At 44.4% G+C, this 19,836-nt stretch overlaps 1 protein-coding gene across 2 annotated transcripts in view; it reads left to right on the top strand.

Moving 5' to 3' along the window:
- Positions 1-19,836, top strand: part of LOC106571288 (3',5'-cyclic-AMP phosphodiesterase 4D) — a 383,631-nt gene that overhangs the window by 205,015 nt on the left and 158,780 nt on the right. The gene's annotated exons all lie outside the window — the stretch shown is intronic.

Genomic DNA, 19,836 nt, shown 5'->3' with positions numbered 1-19,836 from the left:
ATCCCATATCTAATGCAACATGTATTCCGATTGGTGTGAATGGAGAGCTCCTGATAGTTACACATAAACAATACAGCTGTTGGAACAGGAGAGAGAGAGGAGAGGAAGAGGAGGAGAGGAGGAGGGATGTAGAGAAAAGCTCATTACAGAAGGAAAGGGTTCTGGAAGGAGGCTGACTCTATTTCTACAACATCACCAGGCTGTACTGGGTAACAGTAGAGAGAAAACAATATGTACAGTATATGAATATATTCAATACATTATGAGAAAAGGCTACATGATATCCAAAACGTTACAAACAAGACACACACTAACACAACTCAATAGAAGATAGTTGAAGGGATGTGTCGAATATTCAAATGACACTGAACATTTATCATTTAATTTCTAAAATTGTCTTATATTATCACAACACATTACTAATTGGAGTATTCCTACCTAAGTGGTTTCTCATCTGAGAGAGATCTGTTATGAGTGTTACTCCAGAAGGGTCTCCCTGTGAGTTCCATCTCTCTGGAAGCGGGGCGATCCACCTGACCAATGTTATTAAACCCAGTCACTGTTACTAGATACAGTCACTGTTACTAGATACTGTTACTATATACGGTCACTGTTACTAGAGACAGTCACTGTTACTAGAGACAGTCACTGTTACTAGATACAGTCACTGTTACTAGATACAGTCACTGTTACTAGATACGGTCACTGTTACTAGATACTGTTACTAGAGACAGTCACTGTTACTAGATACAGTCACTGTTACTAAATACAGTCACTGTTACTAGATACAGTCACTGTTACTAGATACAGTCACTGTTACTAGATACAGTCACTGTTACTAGATACTGTCACTGTTACTAGATACAGTCACTGTTACTAGATACAGTCACTGTTACTAGATACAGTCACTGTTACTAGAGACAGTCACTGTTACTAGAGACAGTCACTGTTACTAGAGACAGTCACTGTTACTAGATACAGTCACTGTTACTAGAGACAGTCACTGTTACTAGATACAGTCACTGTTACTAGATACAGTCACTGTTACTAGATACAGTCAATGTTACTAGATACAGTCACTGTTACTAGAGACAGTCACTGTTACTAGATACAGTCACTGTTACTAGATACAGTCACTGTTACTAGATACAGTCACTGTTACTAGAGACAGTCACTGATAATAGATACAGTCACTGTTACTAGATACAGTCAATGTTACTAGATACTGTTACTGTTACTAGAGACAGTCACTGTTACTAGATACAGTCACTGTTACTAGATACAGTCACTGTTACTAGATACAGTCACTGTTACTAGAGACAGTCACTGTTACTAGATACAGTCACTGTTACTAGATACAGTCACTGTTACTAGATACTGTCACTGTTACTAGATACAGTCACTGTTACTAGAGACAGTCACTGTTACTAGATACAGTCACTGTTACTAGATACAGTCACTGTTACTAAATACTGTTACTAGAGACAGTCACTTACTAAATACAGTCAATGTTACTAAATACATGTTACTACACACAGTGAATGGTACTAAATAATGTAATCGTTATTAAACACAGTAAATGTTATTAAACACAGTAAATGTTACTGAACACAGTAAATGTTACTAAACACAGTAAATGTTATTAAACACAGTAATCGTTATTAAACACAGTAATCGTTATTAAACACAGTAAATGTTACTAAACACAGTAAATGTTATTAAACACAGTAAATGTTACTAAACACAGTAAATGTTACTAAACACAGTAAATGTTATTAAACACAGTAAATGTTATTAAACACAGTAAATGTTACTAAACACAGTAAATGTTACTAAACACAGTAAATGTTACTAAACACAGTAAATGTTATTAAACACAGTAAATGTTACTAAACACAGTAAATGTTATTAAACACAGTAAATGTTACTAAACACAGTAATCGTTATTTAACACAGTAATCGTTATTTAACACAGTAAATGTTATTAAACACAGTAAATGTTATTAAACACAGTAAATGTTATTAAACACAGTAAATGTTATTAAACACAGTAAATGTTACTGAACACAGTAAATGTTACTAAACACAGTAAATGTTACTAAACACAGTAAATGTTATTAAACACAGTAAATGTTACTAAACACAGTAAATGTTACTAAACACAGTAAATGTTATTAAACACAGTAAATGTTACTGAACACAGTAAATGTTACTAAACACAGTAAATGTTATTAAACACAGTAAATGTTACTAAACACAGTAAATGTTACTGAACACAGTAAATGTCTTTGAGACTACGTTGAGGGCTGGTAAAGGAGTCCCAGACAGTGCAATGTATCAACAAGACACATGCAACTTGTTTTGCATCTTTATGGCCACTTTCCTCCACATGTTCCATGGTTTGCTCAGTTGTTTATCCAAGTGTATTAAAAACAAAAGCATAAAAAAACAGGATTTGCTCAACGATATGATACAGGTGCAGACAGGCACACATTTCATGTTGCTGTTCTCACACATGACTTCTGTACATATCTGTCAGTCATTTATTTATCTTTCTCCTCTTTTAGGTAAGTAAAACTTTGCTGGAAGAGGAGGGGTGTCGATGCCGTTGATTATGTGCGTTGTAAGGTAACATTTCTAACCATCCTTTGAAGATGGCCAATGGAATAAAATCCAGTTCCTCAAAAGAATGTAGGCTGATTATGACATCTGTTTGATAAGGTTCAGCTGTCATACACATTACTGAATGAATAGCAAACATTAATAGCATCTCAAATCGCCTACCTGAATGATGCTGTACTGTATTATTTCATTCTTTACAAGATGGCGCCGTACTGTATGGCCACTGTTTTGTGAGCTCCAACCCAACTTTGCTATTCTGTGATTCCTTTGGCATTTATTTTTATTTTCTGTATCTGCTAGCATTTCTTTTAACAGACAATAACTTTGAAACATCAGATCGGCAGTTTTTTATTTATTTATTTTATTTAACCTTTATTTAACTAGGCAAGTCAGTTAAGAACAAATTCTTATTTACAATGATGGCCTACACCGGCCAAACCCGGACAACACTGGGCAATTGTACGCCGCCCTCTGGGACTCCCAATCACGGCCGGTTGTGATACAGCCTGGAATCAAACCAGGGTGTTTGTAGTGACGCCTCTAGCACTAAGATGCAGTGCCTTAGACCGCTGTGCCACTCGGGCATCCGCACTGGGCCCTTTTTGGAATTCCAACCCAATTTTCGGGGTATCCAAGAGGATACACCATAGTTACAGAGGCAAGAGAGGAGGAGTCCTGACAAGATTAAGGTGAAGGGAAAACCGGCCAGCTCTTCCCTCCATTCTATTGGCCAATGTACAGTCTCTTGATAATAAGATGGATGACATCCGATGGTGGATTTGTAACTGCAATATTCTCTGTTTTCTAAAACATGGCTTTCGGACAAGATAGCCCCCATGGCTGTTTGAGGCTATCAACAAGCCTTGTACAGTTGCCGGCGATTTTAATTCCGCGTCATTAAGAGAGGTGACGACAAATTTCCATCAAGACGTCTTTTCCGCCACTAGGGGGTGATATAGTCCTAGACCACTGTTACTTTACCCACAAGCAAGCATACAAGGCCTTCCGTCGTCCCCCATTCGGCAAATCAGATCATGATGTCGTACTCCTGCTTCCTGTTTACAAGCAGAAGCTCAAACTTGACGTACCTGTGACTCGCTCCGTTCAGAAATGGTCATCAGAATCAAAGATTATGCTGCAGAACTGCTAGCTAATTGGAATATGTTCAGAGACTCTGGCGATAACATCGTCGAGTTAACCACCTCCATCACCGGCTTCATTAGGAAATGCATCGGTGAGATTGTCCCCACAGTGAAGGTTCGCTGCAACCCCAATCAAAAGCCCTGGATTAACACAGAGTTTGGCACTAAGCTAAAGGACAGGGCTACCGCACCAGGGCTATCACAGACAACCCTAAGGCTACGGCTGAGGACAGGAACAAGTACAAAAAGTCCCCCTAAGATCTCCGCAAAGTCATCTAACGAGCAAAAGGACAATGTAGGACTAAGGTGTAATCATATTTTCACAGGCTCGGATGCCCACGACATATGGCAGGGGCTACAGTCCATTACAGATTACAAAAGGAAGACCCAGCCGTAATCTGTCCATCGATGCCTCTCTACCAGACAAAATGAATGCATTTTATATAAGCTTCGACAATAACAACACCGTGCCTTGCGTGAGGGCCCCCACCGACCCAGAGGACTGGGTGATCTCGCTCTCCGTGGCCGCCGCAAGTAAGGTCTTTAATCAGGTCAACACTCGCAAGGCCACGGGGTCGAACGGGATTCCAGGGCGCATTCTCAGAGCATGCGCAGAACATCTGGCAGGCATATTCACGGTCATTTTCAACCTCTCCTTGTCCCAGTCTGTAATCCCCATTTGTCTTAAACTGACCACCATCATTCCTGTTCCCAAGAACTCTAAGGCTTCACGCCACAATGACTACCGCCCTGTAGCACTCACATCTATAATCATGAAGTGCTTTGAAAGGCTGGTTATGACACACATCAACTACATCTCAGACACCCTAGACCCACTCGAATTTGCATACCGCCCCAAAAGATCCACAGACTACGCAATCTCAAATGCACTCCACATTGCCCTCACCCACCTAGATTACAGGAATACCTATGTGAGAATGCTGCTCATTGACTACAGCTCAGCGTTCAACACCATTGTCCCCGCTAAGCTCGTCACCAAGCTTTAAACCCTGGGACTGAACACCTCTCTCTGCAACTGGATCCTGGACTTCCTGATGGGCTGACCCCAGGTGGTGAGGGTAGGCAACATCACCTCCACCACGCTGACTCTCAACCAGGGGGCCCCACAGGGGTGTGTGCTTAGTCCCCTCCTCTATTCCCTGTTCACCCACGACTTGGCCACGCACAACTCCAACACCATCATCATGTTTGCTGACGACACAATGGTGGTAGGCCTGATCACCGGCGACAATGAGACAGCCTACAGGGAGGAGGTCAGTGGCCTGTCAGGGTGGTGCTGGGACCACAACTTATCCCTCAATGTCAGTAAGACCAAGAAGCAAATCGTGGATTACAGGAAACGGGAGGGAAAGCACGCCCCCATCCACATCGATGGAGCAGCAGTGTAGTGGGTCGAGAGATTGGTGTCGAAATCACCAAGGATTTAATACGCACGCGCATTGTCGTGAAGAAGTCGCGAAAGCACCTCTTCCCCATCAGGAGGTTGAAAAGGTTTGGCATGGGCCCTAAAATCTTAACAAAGTTCTACAGCTGCAACATTTAGAGCATCTTGACTGGCTGCATCACCGCTTGGTATGGAAACAGCACCGCCCTCGACTGCATGGCACTACAGAGGGTGGTGCGGACATCCCAGGAATCACTGGGGCCGAGCTCCCTGCCATCCAGGACCTCTATTTCAGGCGGTATGAAAGGCCTGGAAAATCGTTAAAGACTACAGCCACCCAAGCCATAGACTGTTCTCTCTGCTTCCGCATGGCAAGTGTTACCAGTGCATCAAGTCTGACACCAACAGGCTCCTGAACAACTTCTATCCCCAAGCCATAATACTGCTAAATAGCTAACAAAATGGCTACACAGACAATCTGAGTTGACCCTTGTATTTTATTTGTATTTTTGCACTGTCTCTATACACACACACACACACTTTATTTTCTCACACACACATAACATGCACACACATTTATACTGACTCAACACACTCACATACAATCAGCATATACGCTACTGCTACTCTGTTTATCAAATATCCTGATGTCTAGTCACCTTACCCCTATACATATCTACCTCTATCACTCCAGTATCCCTGCACATTGTAAATATGGTGCTGGAACTGACTGATCCTGTATATAATATGCTTACTTACTTTATCGTGTTCTTCTTATTTTTATTTCTTGTGTTTTTGTTCTACGTTATGTTATTTTTACTATTATATTGATTACTGCATTGTTGGGTTCAGAGCATTTCACTGTACTTGTGCACGTGACATTAACTTATTAGTGACTACCACTCAATACATGACATTTTAGTCATTTAGCAGATGCTCTTACCCAGAGCGACTTACAGGAGCAATTAGGGTTAAGTGCCTTGCTCAATGGCACATGAACAGATTTTTCATCTAGTCGGCTCAGGAATTCGAACCAGCAACATTTCAGTTACTGGCCCAACGCTCAGTGATTACCACTCAGTACATACAGTAGGCAGTCACTACCACTCAGTACATAGGCAGTCACTACCACTCAGTACATAGGCAGTCACTACCACTCAGTACATACAGTAGGCAGTCACTACCACTCAGTACATACAGTAGGCAGTGACTACCAGTGTTGGGGAAGCTACTCTGAAATCATACCAAACTACCAATTACTTTACACTGGAAGAAGTTAAGCTATACTAAAGCTACCCTTAAGAGAAATACTGTATAGTTTAACTAAAGCTTAACTTAACTAAAGCTACTTTGAAAAAGTAGTTTACTACATCCAAGTTACTTTGTGATATGTAAATCTGAAATGTCACAGACTACAAATTACAAGAACAGGTCACTCTGGAGTCAGATGTTAAACAGAATGTGTAATTTACCCTAATAAACACAACAAATATGTTTCAAGTGAGAATTAGGAAGGTCTGATAACAAAAAAGAAAGGAAATTCTTGCGTACTTCACCCATATAGTAGTGAGCAGTTCCAGTAGTTAGCTACTCCGCTACACGATTTGAATTGAGTTCAACTACCACTAAGTTACTGCTAAATGTAGTTACATTACTAGTTGAACTACATATAGTTCACTACTCCCCAACACGGGTGACAATGTGTGGCTCAGTTGGTAGAGCATAGCGCTTGCAACACCAGGGTTGTCAGTTTGATTCCCACAGGGGACCAGTATGAAAATGTATGCACTCACTACTGCATGTCACTCTGGATAAGAGTGTCTGCTTAATGGTAACCAATGTATAACTAATGCTGTACATTACAGTGACTTCCAGGTGTTTTTATTTTGTCAAACACCTTTGCCATGCACGTTTGCATGTGCACAAATACTCTATTGTCATTTTGTGCAGTAAGACACCTTGGCTGTGTAATTCCCAATCCTGCTGTTGCTATTTTTAGCACTCTGTCTCTGTGATTTCCTTCATGACAGTAGGGCTGCTCCCCCTGGCTACTCAATTTAATTCAAAGGGCTTTATTAGTATGGGAAACATATATTGACATTGCCAAAGCAAGTGAAATAGATAATAAACAAAAGTGTAATAAACAATATAAAATGAACAATAAACATTACACTCACAAAAGTTCTAAAGGAATAGAGACATTTCAAATGTCAAATTATAGCTATATACGGTGTTGTGTGTGTGTATATATCCAGGCCGTATCACATCCGGACGCGATTTGGAGTCCCATAGAGCGGCGCACAATTGTCCCAGCGTCGTCCAGGTTTAGCCAGGGTAGGCTGTCATTATAAATAAGAATTTGTTCCTAACTGACTTGCCTAGTTAAATAAAGGTTAAATGTTTTTTTGTTTTTTTAAGTATATTGTACTCTCTCTCTCTCTCTCTCTCTCTCTCTCTCTCTCTCTCTCTCTCTCTCTCTCTCTCTTGCTGAGCTGAGCTCAGAGAGAGATGAACCTGCCAGGCTCCTAGATGCTGGGTTACGTAATTCACGTATTCCAACGTGTCTCCCTGGTGTATAGGAGCTGCAGCATCCCTTTCTGGCAGTCAGAATACGTGCTCAGAATGCTTCACATTTTGCCATGGGTGTGTTTTTTTTTTTGCCCACCACCGAATCAAGAAAGCCTCTGAATCTAACCTCTAACATATTCATATAACACGGTTAATATTTATCATTAGTCAAGCCTAGTAGAAATGGTTTGTTTTAAAATATTGATATTAATATGCAAATTAAAATATAATAAAAATATAGTCATGTTCAGTATTGTTTACTGATGAGTCAAAAGGGGAAGGAGTTCTTAGGAGTGCTTCTTGTGAAATCCCAGACTGCCTGATCCCACACTGCCTGATCACCGACTGCCTGATCCCAGACTGCCTGATCCCAGACTGCCAGACTGCCTGATCCCAGACTGCCTGATCCCAGACTGCCTTTCTCACCTCCCTCCCTTCATATCAATAGAGCTGGTTTGGAGAGCGAGAGCTAAGGTGCTTTGGGGTCTTGTTAAATGAAATATTCAGACAGAAATATGGAGTTCTTCAGCATAACCAATGCCTCATGGAGACAGAGACATATTGATTTGTAAAGAAATGCCCTGAGGCTAAGGATTGGATGAAGCTTTTAAAATTGATGATTTATGAATGGTGTTTCTAATAGAGCTCCTTTCCTCCGTTGAACTTCACTTTGATTTGGATGGGATTCTGTTTTGCTTGTGTGTGTCTGGGTGTGGGTGTTTGTGAGAGAGTGAGAGAGAGAAAGTGTGCGTGCGTGTGTGTGTTTGCCTACAGTACGTATGTGTTTGAGCACTCACATATATAATTGTGTGTGACGTGTGTATTTTCCTGTTCACATGAACCGCCCCAGATCTCAGATAGATGGCGATTGCTCCACCCTCCATTCATATCCCAGAGCCTGGCGTGCCGGTTCATAAATAAACCCAACTGCATGATGGTCCAACGGAGGATTTTCCCCTCTCGCCAGCAGAAAAACAACATTAGCAAAACCGCCAACCTAGCAAAATATATCAAAGCAGTCTGGATTAGGTGGGGGAGGATTCAAACTTGGGAGCTGTTGGGCTCATAGAACTCATGAGATGTTTTGTCAATTTGCACGCGCTCCAAGTCTGTGGCCCTGTCCTACAACATTGGGCACTGTTTTTCATGTTGGCCTTGTCTAGAAGCATGTTGGCCTTGTCTAGAAGCATGTTGGCCCTGTTTAGAAACATGTTGGCCCTGTTTAGAAACATGTTGGCCCTCTTTAGAAACATGTTGACCCTCTTTAGAAACATGTTGACCCTTTCTATAAACATGTTGGCCTAGTCTAGAAACATGTTGGCCCTCTTTAGAAACATGTTGACCCTTTCTAGAAACATGTTGGCCTAGTCTAGAAACATGTTGGCCCTCTTTAGAAACATGTTGACCCTTTCTAGAAACATGTTGACCCTTTCTAGAAACATGTTGACCCTTTCTAGAAACATGTTGACCCTTTCTAGAAACATGTTGACCCTTTCTAGAAACATGTTGGCCCTGTTTAGAAACATGTTGGCCCTCTTTAGAAACATGTTGACCCCGTCTAGAAACATGTTGGCCCCGTCTAGAAACATGTTGGCCCCTTCTAGAAACATGTTGGCCCTCTTTAGAAACATGTTGGCCCCGTCTACAAACATGTTGGCCCCATCTAGAAACATGTTGGCCCCGTCTAGAAACATGTTGGCCCCTTCTAGAAACATGTTGGCCCCGTCTAGAAACATGTTGGTCCCGTCTAGAAACATGTTGGCCCCGTCTAGAAACATGTTGGCCCCGTCTAGAAACATGTTGGCCCCGTCTAGAAACATGTTGGCCCCGTCTAGAAACATGTTGGCCCCGTCTAGAAACATGTTGGCCCTCTTTAGAAACATGTTGGCTCTCTTTAGAAACAAGTTGGCCCTGTATAAAACATGTTGGCCCCGTTTAGAAACATGTTGGCCCTCTTTAGAAACATGTTGGCCCCGTCTAGAAACATGTTGGCCCCGCCTAGAAACATGTTGGTCCCGTCTAGAAACATGTTGGCCCCGTCTAGAAACATGTTGGCCCCGTCTAGAAACATGTTGGCCCCGTCTAGAAACATGTTGGCCCTCTTTAGAAACATGTTGGCTCTCTTTAGAAACAAGTTGGCCCTGTATAAAACATGTTGGCCCCGTTTAGAGACATGTTGGCCCTCTTTAGAAACATGTTGGCCCTCTTTAGAAACATGTTGGCCCTCTTTAGAAACATGTTGGTCCCGTCTAGAAAGATGTTGGCCCCGTCTAGAAAGATGTTGGCCCTCTTTAGAAACATGTTGGCCCTGTTTAGAAACATGTTGGCCCTTTCTAGAAACATGTTGGCCCTGTTTAGAAACATGTTGGCCCTGTTTAGAAACATGTTGGCCCTGTTTAGAAACATGTTGGCCCTCTTTAGAAACATGTTGGCCCTGTTTAGAAACATGTTGGCCCTGTTTAGAAACATGTTGACCCTGTTTAGAAACATGTTGGCCCTGTTTAGAAACATGTTGGCCCTGTTTAGAAACATGTTGGCCCTCTTTAGAAACATGTTGGCCCTGTTTAGAAACATGTTGGCCCTGTTTAGAAACATGTTGGCCCTCTTTAGAAACATGTTGGCCCTGTTTAGAAACATGTTGGCCCTGTTTAGAAACATGTTGGCCCTGTTTAGAAACATGTTGGCCCTCTTTAGAAACATGTTGGCCCTGTTTAGAAACATGTTGGCCCTGTTTAGAAACATGTTGACCCTGTTTAGAAACATGTCGGCCTTGTCTAGAATCATGTTGGCCCTGTTAAGAAACAACATCTAGCCTCTACCCACTTGTTTAGCTCGGATTTATTGGACAAGTGTAAGCAATATGGCAAAATTTCACTAGCATATCTGAGGGCAAGCTGTACCATAGCCCCTAATTTTCAGACCCATGTGTTTCACATCTGCATGAAGTTCCTAGGGATAGTTCCTACAGCGAAGGGTTAGTTCCTAGGGATAGTTCCTACAGCGAAGGGTTAGTTCCTAGGATTAGTTCCTAGGGTTAGTTCTTAGGATTAGTTCCTAGGATTAGTTCCTACAGCGAAGGGTTAGTTCCTAGGGTTAGTTCCTAGGATTAGTTCCTACAGCGAAGGGTTCGTTCCTAGAGTTAGTTCCTACAGCGAAGGGTTAGTTCCTAGGATTAGTTCCTACAGCGAAGGGTTAGTTCCTAGGGTTAGTTCCTACAGCGAAGGGTTAGTTCCTAGGGTTAGTTCCTACAGCGAAGGGTTAGTTCCTAGGATTAGTTCCTACAGTGAAGGGTTAGTTCCTAGGATTAGTTCCTACAGCGAAGGGTTAGTTCCTACAGCGAAGGGTTAGTTCCTACAGCGAAGGGTTAGTTCCTAGGGTTAGTTCCTAGGGTTAGTTCCTACAGCGAAGGGTTAGTTCCTAGGGTTAGTTCCTAGGATTAGTTCCTACAGCGAAGGGTTCATTCCTAGGGTTAGTTCCTACAGCGAAGGGTTAGTTCCTAGGATTAGTTCCTACAGCGAAGGGTTAGTTCCTAGGATTAGTTCCTACAGCGAAGGGTTAGTTCCTAGGATTAGTTCCTACAGCGAAGGGTTAGTTCCTAGGGTTAGTTCCTAGGATTAGTTCCTACAGCAAAGGGTTAGTTCCTAGGGTTAGTTCCTACAGCGAAGGGTTAGTTCCTAGGGTTAGTTCCTACAGCGAAGGGTTAGTTCCTAGGGTTAGTTCCTAGGATTAGTTCCTACAGCGAAGGGTTAGTTCCTAGGATTAGTTCCTACAGTGAAGGGTTAGTTCCTAGGGTTAGTTCCTACAGCGAAGGGTTAGTTCCTAGGGTTAGTTCCTACAGCGAAGGGTTAGTTCCTAGGATTAGTTCCTACAGCGAAGGGTTAGTTCCTAGGATTAGTTCCTACAGCGAAGGGTTAGTTCCTAGGGTTAGTTCCTAGGGTTAGTTCCTACAGCGAAGGGTTAGTTCCTAGGATTAGTTCCTACAGCGAAGGGTTAGTTCCTAGGGTTAGTTCCTAGGGTTAGTTCCTACAGCGAAGGGTTAGTTCCTACAGCGAAGGGTTAGTTCCTACAGCGAAGGGTTAGTTCCTAGGGTTAGTTCCTACAGCGAAGGGTTAGTTCCTAGGGTTAGTTCCTAGGATTAGTTCCTACAGCGAAGGGTTAGTTCCTAGGGTTAGTTCCTACAGCGAAGGGTTAGTTCCTAGGATTAGTTCCTACAGCGAAGGGTTAGTTCCTAGGGTTAGTTCCTAGGATTAGTTCCTACAGCGAAGGGTTAGTTCCTAGGATTAGTTCCTACAGCGAAGGGTTAGTTCCTAGGGTTAGTTCCTACAGCGAAGGGTTAGTTCCTAGGATTAGTTCCTACAGCGAAGGGTTAGTTCCTAGGGTTAGTTCCTAGGGTTAGTTCCTACAGCGAAGGGTTAGTTCCTAGGGTTAGTTCCTACAGCGAAGGGTTAGTTCCTACAGCGAAGGGTTAGTTCCTACAGCGAAGGGTTAGTTCCTAGGGTTAGTTCCTACAGCGAAGGGTTAGTTCCTAGGGTTAGTTCCTAGGATTAGTTCCTACAGCGAAGGGTTAGTTCCTAGGATTAGTTCCTACAGCGAAGGGTTAGTTCCTAGGATTAGTTCCTACAGCGAAGGGTTAGTTCCTAGGGTTAGTTCCTAGGATTAGTTCCTACAGCAAAGGGTTAGTTCCTAGGGTTAGTTCCTATAGCGAAGGGTTAGTTCCTAGGGTTAGTTCCTACAGCGAAGGGTTAGTTCCTAGGGTTAGTTCCTAGGATTAGTTCCTACAGCGAAGGGTTAGTTCCTAGGATTAGTTCCTACAGTGAAGGGTTAGTTCCTAGGGTTAGTTCCTACAGCGAAGGGTTAGTTCCTAGGGTTAGTTCCTACAGCGAAGGGTTAGTTCCTAGGATTAGTTCCTACAGCGAAGGGTTAGTTCCTAGGATTAGTTCCTACAGCGAAGGGTTAGTTCCTAGGGTTAGTTCCTAGGGTTAGTTCCTACAGCGAAGGGTTAGTTCCTAGGATTAGTTCCTACAGCGAAGGGTTAGTTCCTAGGGTTAGTTCCTAGGGTTAGTTCCTACAGCGAAGGGTTAGTTCCTACAGCGAAGGGTTAGTTCCTACAGCGAAGGGTTAGTTCCTAGGGTTAGTTCCTACAGCGAAGGGTTAGTTCCTAGGGTTAGTTCCTAGGATTAGTTCCTACAGCGAAGGGTTAGTTCCTAGGGTTAGTTCCTACAGCGAAGAGTTAGTTCCTAGGATTAGTTCCTACAGCGAAGGGTTAGTTCCTAGGGTTAGTTCCTAGGATTAGTTCCTACAGCGAAGGGTTAGTTCCTAGGGTTAGTTCCTAGGTTTAGTTCCTACAGCGAAGGGTTAGTTCCTAGGATTAGTTCCTACAGCGAAGGGTTAGTTCCTAGGGTTAGTTCCTAGGGTTAGTTCCTACAGCGAAGGGTTAGTTCCTAGGGTTAGTTCCTACAGCGAAGGGTTAGTTCCTACAGCGAAGGGTTAGTTCCTAGGGTTAGTTCCTACAGCGAAGGGTTAGTTCCTAGGGTTAGTTCCTAGGATTAGTTCCTACAGCGAAGGGTTAGTTCCTAGGATTAGTTCCTACAGCGGAGGGTTAGTTCCTAGGATTAGTTCCTACAGCGAAGGGTTAGTTCCTAGGGTTAGTTCCTACAGCGAAGGGTTAGTTCCTAGGGTTAGTTCCTACAGCGAAGGGTTAGTTCCTAGGATTAGTTCCTACAGCGAAGGGTTAGTTCCTAGGATTAGTTCCTACAGCGAAGGGTTAGTTCCTAGGGTTAGTTCCTACAGCGGGTTAGTTCCTACAGCGAAGGGTTAGTTCCTACAGCGAAGGGTTAGTTCCTACAGCGAAGGGTTAGTTCCTAGGGTTAGTTCCTAGGGTTAGTTCCTACAGCGAAGGGTTAGTTCCTAGGGTTAGTTCCTACAGCGAAGGGTTAGTTCCTAGGGTTAGTTCCTACAGCGAAGGGTTAGTTCCTTGCGGGAAGGGTTAAGGTTAGTTCCTAGGGGTTAGGGTTAGTTCCTAGGGCGAACGTTTAGGGTTAGTTCTCCTGTTGCTATATATATATATTACATTTTTTAACTAGGCAAGTCAGTTAAGAACAAATTCTTATTTACAATGACGGCCTAGGAACCACTAGGATACCTGCCACCCCATATCTGTCACTGTCTTCTTTCCAGGTGTCTCTATTATGGTGCTCTAACCAGAGGGACATGAAGTGAATGGCCCTGATAAAGCCTCTCAGTGGGAGATGGCTCTATCCAGAGGGACATGAAGTGAATGGCCCTGATAAAGCCTCTCAGTGGGAGATGGCTCTATCCAGAGGGACATGAAGTGAATGGCCCTGATAAAGCCTCTCAGTGGGAGATGGCTCTATCCAGAGGGACATGAAGTGAATGGCCCTGATAAAGCCTCTCAGTGGGAGATGGCTCTATCCAGAGGGACATGAAGTGAATGGCCCTGATAAAGCCTCTCAGTGGGAGATGGCTCTATCCAGAGGGACATGAAGTGAATGGCCCTGATAAAGCCTCTCAGTGGGAGATGGCTCTATCCAGAGGGACATGAAGTGAATGGCCCTGATAAAGCCTCTCAGTGGGAGATGGCTCTATCCAGAGGGACATGAAGTGAATGGCCCTGATAAAGCCTCTCAGTGAGAGAGTAGATGTCTCATTTTCTAAACCAGTGCTGTAAGAGACACTAAATAACATTGGAATGGTCCAGTGTGTTTTCAGTGACTGGACAGTGGGACAGAGAGCAGAGCTGAATGATTCATGTGGGCTGAGCAGGGACTTCCTGTGTGTGTGCGTGTGCGTGTGCTCGTGTGTATTATTGTCGGTGCACTTGCGCTTGTGTGCGTGTGTCAACTTAATTATCTTCTCTGTGTATAAATGATGCAACACTAAACTCCCACACCAGAGCTGGTAGATAGAGGGATCCGGCATGCACTACTGCACCATATACCACAGGGGCCTAGCTCTATGTAACGTCACTCTCCAATCCATATCAATACTGCCAGATGTGCTGTCACCTCTTTTGGCCTTAGGAAAAATAAATAACTCCTGCTCTAAACTCTAAGTCAGTGTTTCCCAACCCTGGTCCTCCAGTACCCCCCACAGTACACATTTTTATAGTGCACATTTTTATTGTAACCCTGGACAAGCATACCTGATTCAACTTGTCAACTAATCATCAAGCCCTCAATGAGCTGAATGAGGTGTGTTTGTCCAGGGCTATAATGAAACGGTGTACTGTTGGGGTACTGGAGGACCAGGGTTGGTGTACTGTTGGGGTACTGGAGGACCAGGGTTGGTGTACTGTTGGGGGTACTGGAGGACCAGGGTTGGTGTACTGTTGGGGGTACTGGAGGACCAGGGTTGGTGTACTGTTGGGGGTACTGGAGGACCAGGGTTGGTGTACTGTTGGGGTACTGGAGGACCAGGGTTGGTGTACTGTTGGGGGTACTGGAGGACCAGGGTTGGTGTACTGGAGGACCAGGGTTGGTGTACTGTTGGGGTACAGGAGGACCAGGGTTGGTGTACTGTTGGGGGTACTGGAGGACCAGGGTTGGTGTACTGTTGGGGGTACTGGAGGACCAGGGTTGGTGTATTGTTGGGGGTACTGGAGGACCAGGGTTGGTGTACTGTTGGGGGTACTGGAGGACCAGGGTAGGTGTACTGTTGGGGGTACTGGAGGACCAGGGTTGGTGTACTGTTGGGGTACTGGAGGACCAGGGTTGGTGTACTGTTGGGGTACAGGAGGACCAGGGTTGGTGTACTGTTGGGGGTACTGGAGGACCAGGGTTGGTGTACTGTTGGGGTACTGGAGGACCAGGGTTGGTGTACTGTTGGGGTACTGGAGGACCAGGGTTGGTGTACTGTTGGGGTACTGGAGGACCAGGGTTGGTGTACTGTTGGGGGTACTGAAGGACCAGGGTTGGTGTACTGTTGGGGGTACTGGAGGACCAGGGTTGGTGTACTGTTGGGGGTACTGGAGGACCAGGGTTGGTGTACTGTTGGGGGTACTGGAGGACCAGGGTTGGTGTACTGTTGGGGGTACTGGAGGACCATGCTTAGGAAACATTGCTCTAAGGAAGCACATGCTGGGAAAGGTTACATTGTAAAGCAGTGAAGGTTGATTCATTTTATTAGTGTTGTAAAGCAGTGAAGGTTGATTTATTTTAGTAGCATTGTAAAGCAGTGAAGGCTGATTTATTTTAGTCTGAACATTAGAGAGTATAGTGCTGTAAAGTGGAAAGAAACAGCTTTACATTTTTTAGCAATGTTTTTATTGTTAAAGTGTGTGTGCACATGTTTTCTTAAGGTTTTTTGTACTGTAGTTTGGCGTTGGAGGTGTAATGTTTAGCCAAACCCTAACCTCTTCCAGCTCGTCCCAGGGTCTTACAGGGGAACAAAATAAAATATGGAATAAATAACTTACTTAAGGCTATTGAGTTTGAACATCATGAGAGCAACATCATCATCTGATCATGAAATGCATCCACAGGGGCTATTCATTTACAATCTACTGTACCAGACCTGCTCATTGGAACGTTTCCGTCATTGGAAATCTTTACAATTTCGGGCCAGATTGCTTACGGGTAAAATTCTGAAATGAGATATTATAGCTTGTTGCTATGTCATAATGGAAGCTACCAACGTTGTAGTCATTCTAAGCTTTGTACATAATATTTTTTTCCAGTTCGATTGTGATAGTTCATATCAGATCCTCTTGAGATTAAAAACCGTTATCAACATACTGATATTGTTCCACTCTTTACCTATATGATTACGGCAACTGATTCCTCTCAAAAGATCACCGTGTATAGTTTTGGCAGTCGATAAGTACTCGCTTGAAATGGACGACTCCCTTATGTTGTGGTCCAATTCTCTAACATGGTCTTATCTCCTTTTACCTCGTCGTGTATCCCCATACCCACTGATAGATGAGATGAATGGATGGGTCTCTACTGTATTACTTTAACATATTTATCTACTGCAGATGAGTGGGAATAGATGAACAAGTGATGTGGAAAGGAAGCTGTTGAAGAGAATTGGGCCTCAGCTCCTAGTGTCATGCTGGCCATCTGTCTCTTTCACACTGACGCCATGCAGTATGGAATCCAGACGGCTTTGTTGATTGGATACTTGGCACGGCTCTGGCTCCTCCCATGAGGATTCCGGGAGTCGGAGTTTGGGGGAAGTTTTCTAGCATAATAAATATGTCTGCATTTTGTGCCATTGGGGAAATCTGATAGCCGTCTAAGGCTGGAACGGTTCTGTCTGCCGGGTTCTAAACCAGTCTCTCTTGATGCTAACAAACGATGTTGTTGTTATAGTGTAGCTCTCAGGCCAAGACATTTTTACTGTTCTCACAGATTATGTTTGTTTTTGGCTAGTTATGTTATTGCCCTCAAAGCTTGTCAGTCTAAATTGAATGGATACTGCATTGAGTAGACACTGCAACTAAAGTGAAAGTGTACCTGTTTTTTGTTGATGTGTTTTTTTAAACTCCAGTCCCAGTCCTCTAATTAAGCAATAAGGCTTGAGTATATGGCTAATATACCACAGCTAAGGGTTGTTCTTAGGACACAGTCCTTAGCCGTCGTATATTGGCCATATATCACAAACCCCTGAGGTGCCTTATTGCTATTATAACCTGGTTACCAACGTAATTAGAGCAGTAAAAATAAATGTTTTGTCATACCTGTGGTATACAGTCTGATTTACCACGGCCTTCAGCCAATCAGCATTCAGGGCTGGAACCACCCAGTTTATAATATGTGTTGTTTATTGGGTAGGATAGATAGAGGAAAGAAAAAGTAGAGTTGCTAAAGTAGCAGTGGGCAGGATGAATGTGTTCCGGAGGCAGTGGCTAAGACCACTAGAGCACCCTTGGCCACGATGATGTATCTTTTAATGTGTCTTGTCTGCTACAGACGCTCCAGCCTCCAACCAATCCTTCTACCATAACAATTGACTGGATAATTCTGATGCAATTGCCCACACAGTTAAGGAAACGAGCGGGCTGTGAGGCTGAGGGTGTCCTAAAATAGCCAGCAGCCAACCACCTTGCATCCCACTGCTGGCTTGCCACTGAAGCTGTGTTGGGTTGGTCTTGGTCGGTCCCTGAATGTGAGATCAGATGCTGCTGGAATTTGTGTTGGAGGGCCAGTAGGGAGCACTCTTCTCTCTGGTCTTAGGAGATCTCAATGCCCCAGGGCAGGGAAAGGGACATTGCCCTATGTGGTGTGCCGTCTTTCGGATGGGATGTGAAAACGGGTGTCCTTACTCTCTGAGGTCACCTAAGCGCCCATGGCCCTTATTCTAAGAGTAGTTGTGTTAACCCTGGTGTCCTGGCTAAATTCCCAATCTGGCCCTTAAACCATCATGGCCACCATCATCCCCAGCTTCCAATTGGCTCATTAATCCCCTCTCTTCCCCCCTTTAACTCTTCCCCGGGTAGGGGAAAAAAGTGTTCTCAGTTCTCTTACCTGGTAAAATAAGGGTAAATAAATTAAATGGGCAATGTAGGCCAGGTCCCCTTGGAGTGTCAGTAGAGACCCAAAGTGAAGTGACCCTAATGTAGGTCACTCACATGTAGAGTAACGACTGGTGAGTCAATATCACCCCTGCAGGGCTTGCACGCAGACGAGCACTGATGACGTCAAAAGTCCACTGAAACTGTTGTCCACGACGTCTTCCTGATGTGTTTTGGTTCCCTGAGAGGAAGGTGGGATTGAGATGATTGAGTGAAGATAATCAGATGATTTTAGGGGGAGAATGGTAGAGATGGTCTACAAAATGTCTCCAGTTAGCATGTTGTATTTGTCAGTAACACCTAACTAGTAAGACGTGATATGATAAGAAATGAACAAGGATAAGAGTCAAGTATGTATTAATGTCTGTCATAGTGATCCAAGTAGAGGAAAATGGCGGCGACAGATAGGGCCGCCGTGCTTCTAGCTCCTGAGCAACTTTGCAGTATTTTGTTTTTTGATGTGTTATTTCTAACATTAATTATTATTGTGTATTGGGTGCAATGTTGTGAAATTGTTAGATATTACTGCACTGTTGGAGCTAGAAACACAAGCATTTCACTACACCCGCAATAACATCTGCAGACCAGAGACTGTGACACCGTGCCTAGGGCACACACAAGATACCACAGAATATGTTTCTGGATGCCACGGCGTCACCCACAGTCAACCATAGCCACAGTCAACTATAGCCACCGGTAGCCAGAGCCAGTCACCCAGAGCCACAGTCAACCATAGCCACAGTCACCGGTAGCCACAGCCACAGTCACCGGTAGCCACCAGTAGTCACAGCCACAGTCACCGGTAGCCAGAGCCAGTCACCCATAGCCACCGGTAGTCATAGCCACAGTCAACTATAGCCACCGGTAGCCACCAGTAGTCACAGCCACAGGTAGCCACCAGTAGTCATAGCCACAGCCACCGGTAGCCACCAGTAGTCACAGCCACAGGTAGCCACAGGTAGCCACCAGTAGTCACAGCCACAGGTAGCCACCAGTAGCCACAGCCACAGGTAGCCACCAGTAGTCACAGTCACCGGTAGTCACAGCCACCGGTAGCCACCGGTAGTCACAGCCACCGGTAGCCACCAGTAGTCACAGCCACCGGTAGCCACCAGTAGTCACAGCCACCGGTAGCCACCAGTAGTCACAGCCACCGGTAGCGCACCAGTAGTCACAGCCACCGGTAGCCACCAGTAGTCACAGCCACCGGTAGTCATAGCCACCGGTAGCCACCATAGCCACAGTCACCCATAGCCACCAGTAGTCATAGCCACAGTCACCCATTGCCACCAGTAGTCATAGCCACAGTCACCCATTGCCACCAGTAGTCATAGCCACAGTCACCCATTGCCACCGTCACCCATAGAGGCAAGTCAAATGTCACTAGGGTCTGGACCTTGTCCTCACCCATTCATAATGCATGCAGTGTGGGTCGCTAGCAAGTCACTACTTCTTAGCATTAACTATTGATTAAGGGCATGTGTCCCGGGCACTCAGAGGGATTGATGTGGCGCTGCTAATGTGTGGTAGCCAACTCCATTATTCATGATTCCATTGGCCATTTG

Source organism: Salmo salar, chromosome 01 (assembly GCF_965601325.2).
Source record: "Salmo salar chromosome 01, fSalSal1, whole genome shotgun sequence".
Classification (NCBI taxonomy): Eukaryota; Metazoa; Chordata; class Actinopteri; order Salmoniformes; family Salmonidae; genus Salmo; species Salmo salar.
Note: the sequence above shows the minus strand (reverse complement) of the source record. Positions and strands in the feature narration are given on the sequence as shown.